General features: G+C 37.6%; 1 non-coding gene across 1 annotated transcript; it reads left to right on the plus strand.

The window, feature by feature from the left end:
- The first annotated feature begins 259 nt into the window (after positions 1 to 259).
- Positions 260 to 369, plus strand: LOC141654533 (small nucleolar RNA R71). Its single transcript, XR_012548091.1, has one exon. It is a non-coding gene; the product is annotated as a small nucleolar RNA R71 (small nucleolar RNA).
- The last annotated feature ends 16,599 nt before the right edge of the window (positions 370 to 16,968 follow it).

Genomic DNA, 16,968 nt, shown 5'->3' on the forward strand with positions numbered 1-16,968 from the left:
AAAATTCAAGTTGATGGTATCAATATGATCACTAAGTTGAGCACCCAATTGAGTAATAGAGTCCACTTCATGCTTTCCTCCTCTAGTAGCCTTGCGAGGTCTACTATATTGTGAATTATGAACCGCCATTTCCTTAATCTTGTTCCAAGTTTGATTATCGTCAACTTCGGTGAACATACCATTTGATCCCATGTTGAGAATGTTTCGGGAGTCTTCATAAAGACCATTCCAAAATTGTTGTACCAAGAACCACTCGCTAAGTCCATGATGAGGAGGACATGAGCGACAAGTTCCTTTGAATCGCTCCCAAGCTTCATACAAAGATTCTTCGTCCCTTTGCTTAAAACCCGTGATTTGGGCTCTTAGCATGTTAGTATTTTCCGGAGGGTAGAACTTTTTGTAGAAAGCTAGAGCCAACTTCTTCCAAGAGTCAATTCCAAGAGTAGCCTTATCAAGGCTCTTTAACCATTGTTTCGTGGTACCAATTAGAGAAAAAGGAAATAAGACCCTTCGAATTTGGTCTTGAGTCACTCCGGTTTGTGAAATCGCATCACAAGAGTCACAAAAAGTCTCCATGTGAGAATGTGGGTCTTCACTAGGCATCCCCCCAAATTGGCTTCTTTCGACTAATTGGATAAATGCGGATTTTGCAATAAAATTTCCGGTTAAGTGTTGTGGTGTGGGAGTACCATTGGGTAGGTTCTCCTCGGTTGGTACGGAATGTGATGAAAACTTAGGCATTGTGGGTTGATTTTGTGTTGGGTTCTCCTCACCTTCTCTTGCAAAAGGGTTGATGAACTCAAGAGTATTTGAATGAATATCTACAACCTCACCAATACCTCTCAAAGTGTTTCTAGCAAGTCTTCTATTGGTTGTCAAAGTCTTTTCAATTTCGTGATCAATGGGTAACAAGTTACCTTGTGATCTTCTAGACATGCAAAATATCAAACAACTCGAAAACAATTAGAACAAACCTTGAGGAGTTTTACTTCCCCAAGGCAAAGAAAGACACAACTAATAACAATCAAAGAAAATCAAATCAAGTTAACACCGTCCCTGGCAACAGCGCCATTTTTGGTCGGTAGTTTTCTTAGCTTAGATTTCGGTTACTTGTCGTTAGGAGTACCTAGACCAAAACAATATTTATAATCTTCACAAAAAACTCTACTATTAGTAAAGAGGTAAGTAAAGGTCGGATCCCAAGGGACGGGTATTGATGTAGGATTTTCGATTGCAAGTAGTGGTGTCTAGGGGTGTCACAATTTGGGTTGAGATAAGAAGATCACAAAACTAAATAACTTTAAAAGTAAACAAGCAAGATGATTAAAAAGAGGTGTAAACAATTGATTAAAAGCACTAGGGTGTCATGGGTTCATAGGGGATTCATGGGATTTGATCATACAAACATGTTTTCAACTAGATGCAAGCAATTATTGTTGTGATGGGATCGAGTTAGTGTATATCTTACAATCCCTAGGAAGGTTTGGGTCCCGGAGCCGAATCGATTAGATTATACAACACCTACAAGTCGACTTAATCCTCCCTATCCAACAATATGCATGGTCTAATGAGACTCGAGTTGGTTTATGTCTTATAAGTCTCATTGAAAAGATAAGTGATGGGTAAAAAATGCAAGGATTCATAGGCTCGCATTTCATCAAACATAACATGTGCATAAGTTGAAATCACAACAAGCAAGCAAATTAATTATGAAAGCATATTATATTATGCATGAATCAATCCCCATGTTGGTTTCCACTAATTCCCCATTAACCCTCGTTAAGGAAACTACTCACTCATTATCAAGTTTAACATGTTAACAAGGTTGTCAATCATATCAACAAAGCAAAACATGATGAATAAGTAAAGATGATTACACTAGTAGAAAAAGTCCTATTGGCATCGCCACAAAGACATCGGTTTTAGTTGAAACGATGTAAATGTTCATAAATAACATCGGTTTTTACAAAACTGATGTAAAATGTGTACAGTTATTTTTCTTTACATCTCTTATTTTAAAAACCGATGTACAAAAATATTTGTGTCATCGGTTTAACATAAACGATCTAAATACGGTATCATTAATAACCGATGTAAAAGCGATCTCATTAACTAGGAAAAAGATTAATAGACAAACAGTTTTTTGCCGTAACCCTAATCTATCCTCTCCACAATTCACGAACTTTCACTTTCTCATACTCCGCCTTTTCATTGGAGCTCTCGCCATCACCATCAACCACCACATCGTCACAGTCGACCACTACCACCATCGCCATCCTGCACCACCATCGCCACCCCGCACCACCATAGACGCAAAACCTATATCTCGCGAGTTACATACGGTGTCATGTTTCTACACTACGTTGTTGCGATCTACCCTCACCCTCGCACTGCACTAGTTTGATTACTCCACTTCACCACCAATGTTGTCCCCTTCGACAACAACGAGTTTAAGCAACGGATTGCATCGATGCAGGTCTTTTTTCCTTTTTAATCTTTTATATTTATTTTCACTTGACTCATGTTTAGGTAGAGTTAGGTTTTTGAAATTTTAGTTCAATTTTTGTTGATCACAAATGAGTGAATGTAGATCTGGTTCTCGACGACGACGCACCAGTGGTCAGATAAAGTGTTGCGATGGAGTTCGTTATAGGGTGATGGTGTCCGGGTCAGGCCTTGTTGTGATGGTTCTGAGTGTGGATGACGGTTGCTGACTCCTTACACGGCGCTTTGCGTGATGAAGATGACGGCGTCCGGTGGCATTCTCCTACTTCTAATGGCGCTGATTCTCCTTATCTTTCTGAGGTGATTTAATTTGTTGCTTAATTTGATTTTGTTAAGATTTAATTATGTTTGATGTTTATTATTTTAGGTTTTCGTTGAATGTATGTGAGCAATGAATTTGTTATTGTTTAGCTCAGAAATGCAGTGGTGTTATGGTTTCTGAGTCCATAAGGTTGCCAGTTGTTGAGAACCATTAATGATTTTCTCATAATTTGTTATTGGTATTTTTCTATTCATTGCAATGATGCTAAACTAATGTTTTATTTTGTTTTAGTTGGATCGGAGGATAATAATGTTAGAACTCAATGGCCATCTTCAATCTGTCATTTGCCATCTTGGTTTGTCTTATATTGCATTTGTGATGCTCAGGTTTTTACCTCTCAGAATATTTAAGGTAATGTACGTTCTACACCAATTCTTATTTATGACCGTCTTAATCAACTAACTTTCTACAAATGCCTTAAGAGGACCCTGATAGAATTCTTCATCTAGACAACTACATGTGCAGAATCTTCCCAAAATGGCGACCTCTAAGGCTATAAGACACAAATTATGTGCTACATTGCCTACAGAATCCGGTACTGAGGTCTCTCCAGGAAGGTACTAATACTAATCTAATGTAAAAAGTTATACTTCTGCGGAGCCAATAAGCTATAAGACTATAATGATCTTATGACAATTCAATCAACAGATAGTGTAAATAAGCACAAATACTGGCAAAATGCCAGTATTTTCGGAGAATAAATTTATCTGCGGATGACAAGTGAAAAATATGAAGGTATACAAAATTTGAATTTATACCTACGACAATCCATAAGCTTTGTCAAAACTTGATAGAATGAAACGATAACATGTATATACTCAGAACAAGAACATGCATAAACAGTTTCCATTCAAGTAACCTATTCATTCACTCTTCCCCTCCTCTCTCTGCTATCAGTAACCAAAGGTGATGGTGCAAAGGTATCGTTGTAACATTTACTCACCACCAAACACAATCTCATAGACAAACCTGAGGAAAGGGCATCTCCATGCAAAAATTCACACAGAAAAAGGATTGTATAATCGACATTGGGTAGAAACTAATGTTACCTTGATAGTTGGCTATGACTTATGAGAAAATGAGTCTTTACGAGTAAGTCATTATAGGTTCCACTACTTTGTATGATGTTTCAGTAACTAGCAATGACTTTGTTTGTGTGCAGGAGGTTTTATCGGGGCTTGGTTGAGTTTAGTGTTACAGATTGTGATTGGCTTGGTTGAGTTTTCTTCGGTTTTCAAATTATAGCAGGTTAAATTTTTATTACCCATAATGTTTCTAAGCTTAAGTTAATATAACTATATGATTTCTTTCCTTTGATAATAGAAGTTAGATGTTCTGAATGTGCTCCTGTTGCTCAGATCAATTCTTTGCCACACCAACCAGGAAGTTACTCCGCTAAAATTCCAGCGAAGCAAGAGGTCAGTTGCTAAGGTGCGTGCTGATCGCAAACTTGGTGGTCTCAGGGTCCTTAATTCTTATTGGATCAACGAGGTTTCTTTCTTTATTACTCTTACCATCTCACTTGGTTTCTTCTGCTTTTGCCATCTTTATCAGCAGACTCTAAAAGTTACTTAGACCCTTTCATCTTTAGATCATTCCTGTGTCCAAAGCGATACTCAATTGTATATGCCAATTAGTCAGTACTTATGCTTCTAGTTGATAAACATCACCTGAGTTATGGGAAGCTATACGAGGTTATTCATTCATTGTTTGGAAAGTTAATATTCCCACATTTCACAGATTGTTCGTATTTTATTTTTAACTGCCTACATTTTTCTAAGCCTCCGTCTTGTATGTAGTGTGTTTCAGGTACGGAAATGACAATTGAACAAATGAATGAGGTTCGAGTGCTTTGGTCGCTTTATTGTGTAAAGAACGTCTAATGTATGGTTTGTTTTGTAGAAATTTCAATTAAAAACATTTAGCATTTTTTATCGTAGCACATAGTAGTGTTTTATACTACTTCTATGAATGGACGGAATTATTGTAATACGTATGATATTTTTTGGTATATAATAAATGGGTGTGTTTGTTTGAATTGGTGGAAGCAAAGCTCATATTGTTTAGCGTATTATATGTAGCATTTAGTTGCGGGTGTAAATTATTGAATTCGTATTGCCCTGATGAATAAAAGGAAGTATTTGCATCAGTTTTAGAAGTTTTAGAAATGAACCGATGTTAATGGAAATGCATGTTAAAATTAGGAACATCAGTTACTAAGTACAACCGATGTTAATGGAAATATAAGTTACATCAGTTACTAAGTACAACCGATGTTAATATCATTAAAAATACATCGGGTTTAATAATAACCGATGTAAATAAAGATATATTTACATCGGTTTTGGTCAAGAATCGATGTAATTTATATGCTATTAACATCGATTTTGGTCAGAACCGATGTAATTTTAAACCATTAGCATCGGTTCTAAAACCGATATTTTTGTTATAAATTCAATAAACAACGCCCCCAAAAGCATCGCTCAAAACCGATGTAAATCGGCCTAAATAACCGATGTCAATGGCACTTTTTCTACTAGTGTTAACAATAATTAAAAAGGGATTAAGAGAATTATACCTAATGATGATTCCAAAATAATGAGCAAAGAATAATAGAAGTACTTGATGAATGATTGGAAGGTTGTCAATCCTCCAAATAAACCCAAATAATCTTCAATTACCCAAAATAAAGGATGAACAATAGAGAAATTAAGGAAATGAGATTTGTATTAATACTTGATTAAAAGTTTATTACAAGATTAAAGAGAGGTTAGAATTATATAAACTACACTAAAGATTTATAAGAAGAACATGATAATCTAATTAGTACAATGGGGTATTTATAATGGGGATTAGGTGCACAAATTAGGGTTACTAAGGGCTTAAATGACGATTAAGTCCTTAAGAAAAGTTGAGGAAATGCTCCTCTCGAAGAAAGATGCGAGTCTCGTTTTTGCTAGTCTTTCGAAAATATGCGCATCCCGAGTAGAACAAGACGAAGCCGGGCTGCATTGGAGAACAATCCGAGCGTCCAAAAGGTCGGGACGAGCGGATTGTGCAGGCGGTGGACGAGCGGCCAGGCAGGTGGGACACTCGGATTGTGGAGCTCTTGGACGAGCGTCCCGATGCTGGGACGAGCGGATTCCAGTCCAGCGAGCTTTTTTCCTTCCTTCTTTCTTTTTTTTTTTTTGATGACGAGGGGGTTGAGTCCCCCCCGGGCCCATGCATTCCCGCACAACCACATGGACCATGTAAGCCACCCCCTTCGGGGGCTGCAGTGGCCAAGTGATCATCGCCCCAGCTGGTAGTCGAACCTGGACTTTTTTTTTTCCTTCTTTCCTTCTTTCCTTCTTTTCTTCTTTTCTTCTTCCAACAATCCTCAGGGATCTTGTCGGAGATGCAAGGATCTTCTTCATCATTGCCCATCTACTATATTATTTACAAAGGCCTTCTAGTCTTGTCTTCACTTTGATGCTTGGTCATTAGATTCGATCAATTTAGCTCTATTTTGCCATGAAAATGTAAGGTTTGCACTCCTCTCCTACCAAGGAAATAAAACCTCAAAGAATATGCAAAACAAAGGACTAAAGATAGTAAATGACCCAAATATGCACTAAAAAGCATAGGAACGAGGCTAATTCGGGGACTAAATATGCTCAAATATTGGTCACATCAAAAATATGGCCAAACACGCCACTACAGCAGGCATGGCCCAGAGTTAAAAATAAACGCCACCAAGGCAGAAAACACAAAGCAAAAAATGTCTAAAAATTCTTATAAATCTGCGCCACACAGGGCCAGACTACCAGTCAAGAATAACTTAAAAGAAAAAAACTTTTAACTAAGAGGCCAGGTCAATGACCTCCCTCCCACGCACCTCTCCTGCCTTCTCTTGCTGACCCTACATTTCAGGTATAGGACCAGGTTGCACGCCCTCAATGCCAACAGCCTCTTGAACCTCCGCAGCAACAGCAGCCTCCTGAAAAGAGCCAGCCTCCTCAGCAGCAGTCTGCTCCATCAACGCAGGAGAATTCACCTCGCCAACCTCAGGCATCAGCACGCTCAAGTTAGGCTGAACAGGGTAGAGGGTCTCCAGCTGTATCTCCTCTTCCTCTATGGACTGCAGGGTAGGAGGCTCAGCATGCACAGCACGCATCCCGCTGATCTTGCCCCGCCAGGTTGCATAAGCAACAATGTTGGTGGCGAGGGAGATCGGCTCACTGATCTTTTCGTCAGAGCGCTTGAGGGCATCAGAAAAGGTGTTGCACACCTCTTGAGTGCGTGCCAAGTGGTCAGCTTCCTCCTTCAACTTCTTCTTGGCTCCATTCAGCTCCGCCACATGATCCCTCAGGTTAGAACGCTACCGCTCCAAGTCAGTAATGGTCCTAGTCAACTCCTGATTCTTGGCATTGGTAGCCCGACTAGTGGCTTGCACCACATTGATCATCTTCATATTATAAAGGGCTGACTGGAAAGCATGTTAGCAAAAAAGCAAGAGTTAGCAGACTTGGTATTGAAAGATTCAGAATAAGCAGCAGAAGAGGAGTACTCACCATAAAAGCATTGTGCACATCGTTCTCCGCCATCTCTTCAGGGGAGAATTCCGTGAAAACTTCCACCAGAGAAGGGAAAAGGATCAGGTCGATCTCAGGCCAGTATGGCACCTTGTTTATATTCCCAAAGCCATCAGGAAAGTGGGCAATGATACCGCTGCTAGCAGCGGCAGCAGGACTCGCTGGAGGGGTAGGAGGATGACAGGACAGAGGTCTGACCTCCAGGGGCTCAGGACGAATGGTGCTGGAATGGGTAGGAGGAGACTGAAAGGAAGCAGCAGGGGCACTCCTCTCGGATGCAGAAGGCACGTCAGTGCTCTCAGCGGCCCTCTTTCTCTTAGCACTCTGAAGGATAGCCTCTAGAGGGTCAACCTTGGCACCTGCAATCAGCTAGACGTCAGGCGTCAGGGATGTCAGATAAAACAGTTAGCGTACCAGTATAGGGGACCTACCAGAAGACATGCTGTCAGCTGATGGTTGGGGGTTGGAGGAGGAAGCAGGCGAGAAGCCAGGTAACAAATTGGGACGATTCCTGTCGGAGAGAGAGATACAAAACAGCTTGTTGCGGGCGGACGCCGGGTCACCCAGACGAGTTAGGTTGCGGGGGCCTGCACAGAATTTAAAAGTAAGCCGGTGAGCATTAGAAAGACAAGAACAGGCGCCAGGAGAGCTACTTACTCGAGGTTATGATCCAGTCTTCAAAAATATAATCGGCAGGTGGCTGAATGGAGGCCTTCCTCAGGTAGAAGAATTCCTCGAACCATTTTTCGTCCCTCGACTTCGACACATGCCTAAAAGGAGTCTCGCCCTGGCCGCGGGAGGAAAACTGGCCCCTCCCCAGTGACCGAATCTCATACATGTGAGCCAGCTCACCAAGGCAGATGGTGTTGCTCATGTTCTTACTGGGCAACAAAGAATAGAGGAGCACCCTCCAGATATTGGCAGAAATTTGGGCCATGGCGAAGTTGTTGGTTCAAAGAAAATCTTGCATAAGTTTAGGGAAGGGGAATCGAAGACCGTATCTGAAGGGGTAGAGATAAAAGCAGACCCATCCCGCACGGATGGCAACCGCCTTTTGGCCGGGCTCAGGAATGGCGATATCAACCCTGTCGCCGAGCCCCAGCATTTCTTTGGTTACGGGGATGTCGGCGATGGTCAGGGAGGAGTTGCAGTCGTGGGGGTGACCAAAGAAATTGCGGGATGGAAAGGTAGGGTCTGGGTTTAGGTCGACCGGAGTAGAGGTTTAGGCGGTGTGGCGAGTTTTACCCTTTTTTTAAGAAGGAGAGAAAGGAGGATTAAAGAAAGAAAGGAGTACCTGGTAAGGCGAAGCTGCGGTGGAAATGACGGAAGACCAGCGAGAAAGCAAGAGGAAGAGGAAGGGTTTTGAGGGAGAGTGAGGGTTTAAAATTTTGGAGTTAATAGGGGAATTAGGTGAATTAGTTGGAGTTATAAAGAGAGAGGGAGAGATAGGGTCCGGGAAATGAGGGGGAGAAGTAGGGGCAATGATGAGTGTTTGGGAAGCTGTGCAAAGGCGGCGCGGGTTTTAAAAAAAATTCGTAATTACTTATTCAACATCTCAAGGCGTGTCTCATAAGGAATTAGGGGCAAACTGTTTGGGCCAAATTCTGCATATTGGCCTAGTGGATAAGAAAGTCCGTCAAGACTTATTCGGTGAATTGGGCCGAGTAACCTAATAATCATAAAGGGCCCGTGAACAAAAGAAGCCAGGGAGATCTCAGGGAGATTTAGGGAGATGAGGGAGAATAGAATACTAGGCAGCGGATTATGGAAAGAAGCATTGTAGGACCAAGATTCCTTGCCATGCAAGGAATAGGACTCGGCTAGGGTTTTCACCCTATAAATAGTCAAGAAGACGAAGAAGAAAGGATCATCCAAGAACTACCATACAAACGCAATACATTGTGCTAACTGTACTATCGTGTCACCTCCCTTTTACTCACTCTCATATTAAAAGCTAGTGCAATCATTGGAAGGGTATCGTCCCTTCCAGCAGTCGTTTCCCACATTGGGTTTTCCACGTCACCAAATCTACTGTGTCAATCTTTTTTTACGTCTTTAATTCCCATACTTAGTATTAGCATAATCAATACAATCAACATACAACGAATAAGACCGCATTGACCTTACTTGACCTAATTCGGTAGAAAAATACCAAAACAATAACCAACTCATAAAACTTGATTACTTAGCAACCCATTACCCATCTCAAATGTAACACCCCCATTTATCTAAAAGCCTTTAGCAAGACAATTCTAGATAAATAGGACTGTTACCATCTCGGTTTCCCGAGGTAGTGAATAACAAAGTCCAACTCACCAAAGTACTTTAAATTAAAACTTAGCGATTACATGTTTGTTACAACTTATCCAAACTAAACTTAATATAAAATAAGATACAACTCGCAGCGGAAATAAATTAAGTGATTAAAGAATCTATGTGGTCTAGACTTCTAGGAAGACTAGCCAAGCCCTCACGCATCCCATAGCTCCCAAGTCAGCTAATCTTTAGTACCTGTCAAATCTGCTCCCCATTATGGTTCATCACAGGTGTTCACGAATACACATTCAACCACGAGGTTGAGTAGGAATAAACACTAACAACAAGAACATACGATAGGCAATCCAATTTCCATTCTCATAGCACAACTCTCTAATAACGTGCTCCTTTCCATGACTTAGCACACCTCCCTTAACAACGTGCTCACATTACTTTGGTACCCCTCCCTTAACAACGTACCGCCATTATGTAATACTTCCTCTCTCTCACAACGTACATATTACCATCACCCCTGAGTACGAACTCCCTCAACAACGTACATCTGATTATCGCACAGCTTTTCGAGATTTCCACATTCATAATAAACGATAACAATTTAAATCACCTCATCACAATTATTAATATCAACCAACACAATGCAATATAATTCTCCCTTCCAACAAATACGATAATATCAACCAACACAATGCAACATAATACTCCCTTCCAACAGTTACGATAATATCAACCAACACAATAGGCATATGATCAATTCAACATTAACATAAACCATCCATTATACCAAACATTATCGAATAAGAGTTGAGTAGGATTTATCCCTACCTGTAAGCAATTCCAATTAAGCAGCTCAAGCGATCCAAGTAATTAAAGCAATCTGAACCCGACTATAATTTCTTCACAAATCGTCACCTAACATGAATGTTATAATTTTCCATCAATTATTATTTATTACCTTTCATTATTATTTATAAATTATATTCATTATTCAATTTAATCATTTATTATTATTATTAAAGGTTTACGATAATAAAAAACCGACTCAAATACAAACCCGAAAAACCCAAAAGGAAACCCGTCACAAAACACCCAACCACACCATTCTCATACACGGTTTACACCGTCTTCAACCATCACCCACAAACACCCTCCATCCCGTCACCACAAGCCACCACGGCTACCACCCAACCCAGCTACCTCCTGCCTGCACCACGATGCACCCAACCATCCCCCAACCACCACCCTTACCGTCTCCAGCCACCCTCAATGAGCCGCCCTAAACAGCCCCACAAAACCCGACACAAACAACCCCATACACACATTCTCCTCCTTACACCACCCCCCAAGACCACCAGTGGCCACCACCGTGATCTCCCTTAACTCATGGTGGTCCCACCACTAGCCACGACCCCTCACGGTAGCCCACAACCACCCATAAATGACACACTACCCTTCTAACACACAAACACCCAAACAGCCACCTCCCACGACAGCCACCGTACCAACCACCATGACTCACCACCCCAACACCACTAGTAGGATCGACAATCGCTTACCTAACCAACCACCCAAACCCCAGGTCATGTCGACAACCAAACACGGTACAAACCCCATCTTTCTTGCTCACGACATCCCCCTTTTAGACGCCAAAACTGCCACCCACGGTGGTCAACAGTGGTCAAGGTTGGTCTTACTAGAGTCACGACGGTCAAGGGCAATTATTAAGGTCATCGGCACTGTCTACGGTGGTCCACACGGTGTATAAACGTTAACTTAAATTATTAAGACGATATAAACATAAATTACGACGATCTTTACCTTTTATCGCTAATTGCTCCTTCCGTCTCTTAAATCTCCTTCTTCTTTCTTTGTGATTTATTTTTCAGATATCATGGTATTTATAGTCTAAACTTAGAGAGTATATAAGGCCAATTAGGAAACTATTACTATTACCTTATTCTAATTATTATAGGAATTGCCTATTACTATTATTACCATTACAAATTATATTATTATTATTATTACATATTATATTAGCCTTCCCATAAGTAGAATTACTATATATTTCCTTTGCTAATTTTATTATAACACTAATATTATTTAGGATTATTAATATTATAATTATTGTTACCTTTACCTATTATTATTCTCCTCATTAATATTATTATTAATTCCCGAAACAATTCCCGACCATGCTCATACTAGGCCAAATATAATCGGCCCACTTATATATAACACACGGCCCAAGGCCTTATTACTATCTAAGCCCAATTCCCGACTTGTTTACTTATTTTTATTATTCAATTAACATCTTGTTTGCAATTATTATTAGAAATGCCATTAATTAATTATTTGAATTACATAAATTATTCATATAAATTATTATCAAAATACGGGGTATTACATCAACCGATAAACCCAAACTAAAAGAGACAATATATAAAGTTAATACCATATATAACACAATCATTATAATTAAATTATATGGCACAAATAGTATGTTGGCTAGGAACTAGATGATAGGAGTTGTATTATGCGAGACCGCAAGAATTATTCAAAACTGAGAACATCGAGACAATAATTATAACTCAACAAAGACTTCTCTATTATCAAATATGTTATCCAAATTTCCGCAACTACGGAGATTTTATAATCCTACCCCCGTAAAATTAAGGTTACGCCCCCGTAACCTAAGTTACTAATGAAAATACCATTACTAAGTCAACATGCCCGAGCTCAAAGACTATAACAAAACTTAGCACAATAGTTTATTTAGCATCATTGGTAACAAATTACTTATAGTAACATAAACCACAACACACTTTATAAACACACTTTATAAACTAAACTTGTACTTAAATTCCTAGTTATATGTACATTACCAAACTTTGCAACAAATCCGCTAAACTTATTAATGCAGCTACATACATCGATAAACACAAATCATAATTCATTTTTTTTGGGTGAAATGTGAATATGATATGTATTAACATAAAAAAGATGATTACAAACGTTTCAAGCTGTGAGTATGATAATCATAGCTAACCAACTAGATTAACAACTCCTATCAAAATTACCCATATATTGTAAACTAAGCAATCAGCTAACTGTAATACCCCATTTCTGGAGCCAGTATTGTTCATTCCTATTGATAGTTGTCTTCACTCCACCCAAGTTTGTTCCTGACCCTTCTCTTCACCTCCTCTTTAATGACTGCAGCTAATACAGACGGCCTGACCAGCACAACATTAATTCGTGCATTATTCCTTTGGGACCAGATATGATAGTAACATGTTGTCCAGATGAGTATATGAACCTGTTTCTTCAAAGCATTTCCTGCACCATATAATACCCCCACTGCAGTGTTAACCTTAATCTTGAATACACACCATTCTTCTATAGTAGTCATGACCTGTCTACTATATGAACAATCAAAAATAGTTGTTCCTGAGTTTCAGGATCTATGTCACAAATGCAACATCTATTATCAAAGCAGCATCCAAACTCAAACAGTTTGGCTTGACATTCAGTCCTTGATTCAAAATTATCCAAGCAAACAGGGAATGTTTAGGGTAGTTCCATTTGTTCCATACTACCTGAACCTATCTTTCTCAGGCTGTGAAGACCTCAACCAGTCATACCCATCTCTGATGGTATAACCGTTACTGGTAATGATCCATTGGTTATTGTTGTACCCAGCCTTCATTACCTCTTTAACCTTGCAGATACTTTTCCACGCCCATGAGGCATCAGTAGTTGGAGTATAACTGTGCCAATTTTGCTATTTAATAAAAATTTGAGTGATCCATGTTGGAGTATGTGTCCTCGATAATAATGCGATCACATGTTTAAATCTCATATTAAGAATACATAAGGGAATGTAACATTTTATTGTCAACTGATCCACATTAATCGGTAATGATTGGCTGACTAGAGTTTGACATTACTGTCGTGTGACGGTGGTGATCAGTTGATCCCTTAAGGTCATACCTCTAGGGAAACATTCTTAATTGACTAATTAATTAATTGTATAATAATACAAGTTAATTAATTCCTTAAAATTGAACAAATGATTTTGTGAGTAATTATACGTATCTTAATGTAATTCGATTATATAAGATTCGTTCTAAGTAATTAAATTATTTTATTAGTTAAGGTTTATTTATTGTTTATGAAACAATTGAAATAAGAATGAATTGATTATTATAAATACAAGTAGTTCTGATTTATAATTATATGACCCATTTTAAGTAATAGTAATTGTGAATTACTAGTTAATTTTGTATGTGATTTATTTTATTTATATAATGATTTTTAATGTGTTAAAAATGCATTATTTAAACCACATGTCTAGTAACATGTCCAATATGTCACACAATACATATTAACAAATTGACAAAGTTAAAATGGATCCATATTAACCATATGGACCGTGTAAATGAAAGAGGGAAGGGGATTTTGTGCCTTAATTACTTTTATTTAGTGGGTAACATGATGATTACCTACTAATCATAGTTATGTACACCTATACTCTTGAGAAGAGAAAATTGCAAATGTATTGGGCACCCTACCCACCCAAAATCGGTGGCCACCTCCCCTACACACTCAAGTAGTGCATTTTTCACAATACACTAATTTTATTCCAACTAATTTTCAACTTGAGAAAAATTTTATCTCTCTACTTCTTGTTGTTGAACAAAAGATAAAATCTCACAAAATCACTAATATTATTCCCTAAATACTAGAAGTAGTATACTTATAATATTAGTAATAATTTTAAGGGAACAAATATTAATTCTAGTAATCAAATTAATATTTGTATTAAGGAGGTTTTCTTGGTACAATCCTTGAGGAGAGATTCTAAATTGAATCTTGTTCATCCATTTGGAAAGATCAAGAACTAAGTAAGGTAGGAGACCTTAATAGTGCCCTAATAGCCGAAATATCCAACGTAAGGAACCGGTTTTCCTTTTCTCTTATTTTGTTTTGCATGCATAAGATCCTTAAGTTTTTATGACTAAAACTTTAAACTAAAATATGTGATATATAAAATATGATTTCCTACAAGTGGTATCAGAGCAACACGGTTGTTGCATGCAAAATCGGGTTAGTTTTTTCGAGTTAATTTGTTAACAAATAAAACTTGTTATTTAGGATTTATGAAGATAAATCATGAAATAATTTTTCATGTTAAAAGTTTCTGGTCCTAAATGGATTTTAGGTCATATGGGACGATTTATGGATTTTTATTGTTCATTTTATATATTATTGGCATTAAAATGTGATTTTCAAGAGAAAAATGTCATTTTTGGACGAAAAATAGTTAAACTTCGATTTTTTCAGTGGTTTTTGGATATGTTTTCACATATATTATCTACTGATGGCATGTTAAATCTCGTGAATAACTAAGTTATTTTGCATGAAATATGGATTTTATAAACTTAAATTGAATTTAAAGGGTTTATTAGGTTAATATGAGTTAAATTTCGAATCTGGTCATGAAAATTTTATATGTTGTCACATGTATTTTTACTCAGTGTGTGTAAAAATCTTAGATGTATTGTATTTCTTATGCATGATTTATGAATTTTTGAGTAAAAATTCAATAAATAGTGACTTAAATTAGCCTATAATGCTAAAACATATTTCATGACTCTAGAAAAATATCATATGTTGCATTTTATCCCACATTTCAGATCTAAAAGTGAAATGTTGATTAAAATTATATTTCTCATATTTTAATGGTCATGGTTGTTAAAACCGATAAACCGCATCGATGTCTTTCTCGAAAAATTTTCAAAATTTTTAACCTAAGTTTTGAACATTATGAGTGTCATGGTATTTTTATAGAATGTTCATGAGTTTGAATTTCAAATTTTGAAATTATTTGGAATTTTTATAACTTAATTCGGAGTTTATAATATAATATTGTATTTTTGGTCCATAATGAACAATACTAAGATATCAAGTTGAATTATTGTCAAAATATTAGTGAAGACTAAGTTTTGAGTCCTAAGAAAGTTAGGGTAATTAACTTCAACATAAATATGAATTTATGTAACTTTTTGTGATTTTAATAAGTTAAATCACGCAAATCCATAAAAACCGCTGTAATATACGATATTGGCTCTTAAAAGGCGATTTAACATAAAATGAAGCATGTTCATACATATTATAATGCTGCATTTTATTTATCATTGTCATTTTTTTGATATATATAATTTTGAATTATGTAATTTTACTTAGTATGGCCTTAGTTTTTAATTGATATTACCCGAAATGCATGGGAATATCGATTCGGTTGTAATTATGTGATCTCGTATCACCGTTTTGTAAATTAATAGATTTATTTTTATTAAAAATGTATAATAGGAAATTATGTAATTTTTATTTATTATTTTTAATTTCCCAGAGTTTTCATGAAGACGGTGTTACCTCGAGATGCGTGCCAAGACCGAAGTTCAAGGGACCAAAGGAGTTGGTTTCCGAATTTGTAATAGTTTATTAGATTTACTTTTTTAGGAAGGCCGTACTAGGACTTTATATTTTTGCTTAGCATTTTCCTTATATGTTTGCATGCATCGCTAAATCGCCATAACTAAACATGCATTTTATTTAATCGAGTCATCGACCGTGTCAATTATAATTATCGTAGTTCACCGCTTTAGTTCACTTAAAACGTGATTGATAATAAATTGACATGACCTCTCGCTAAATTAATAATTGAGATATAGCCTTACCAAATAGTAGAACCCATGAAGTACCAATTTCATAAGGGAGTTAAGCCGGCTTCACCGTAATACAAACCTTGTTACCTTGGCGAAGTGGGGTAGTAAAATGTTATTACATCGAAATTTGGATTGAGCTCAATGGAAGTATTCGTGACCGTAGTCGCATGTGTTCCGGGCTAACGATAAATATTAGAGTAATTTTATCGACCGAGAGTTCTAGAAGTAGAATCGATTAAAGAGTTAATCCACCGAGTTATATTGATAAGGGATGAATCGGCTCACCGTGCCCGAGTTAATATGAATTTGGATCTCGGGATCATTTATAATAGTTGGGTAGAGGTCACTATATAAATGCTTAAAACTTGTTTAAAATGTTAACAAGTATCATTATTATTATTGTTAAAACAATAGATGTTTATTAATTCCTTCATCTTTATTTTGTAGTCGAATTTGTTTTCTCATTTGCAATGGCAATTCCAATTTCAAACGCATCCACTAGCTCGAACACTCTCACCAATGTTTCATGGCTCCGATCCTTCATGGATCGTTGTAAACTAGAAAA

Source organism: Silene latifolia, chromosome 4 (assembly GCF_048544455.1).
Source record: "Silene latifolia isolate original U9 population chromosome 4, ASM4854445v1, whole genome shotgun sequence".
NCBI classification, from domain to species: Eukaryota; Viridiplantae; Streptophyta; class Magnoliopsida; order Caryophyllales; family Caryophyllaceae; genus Silene; species Silene latifolia.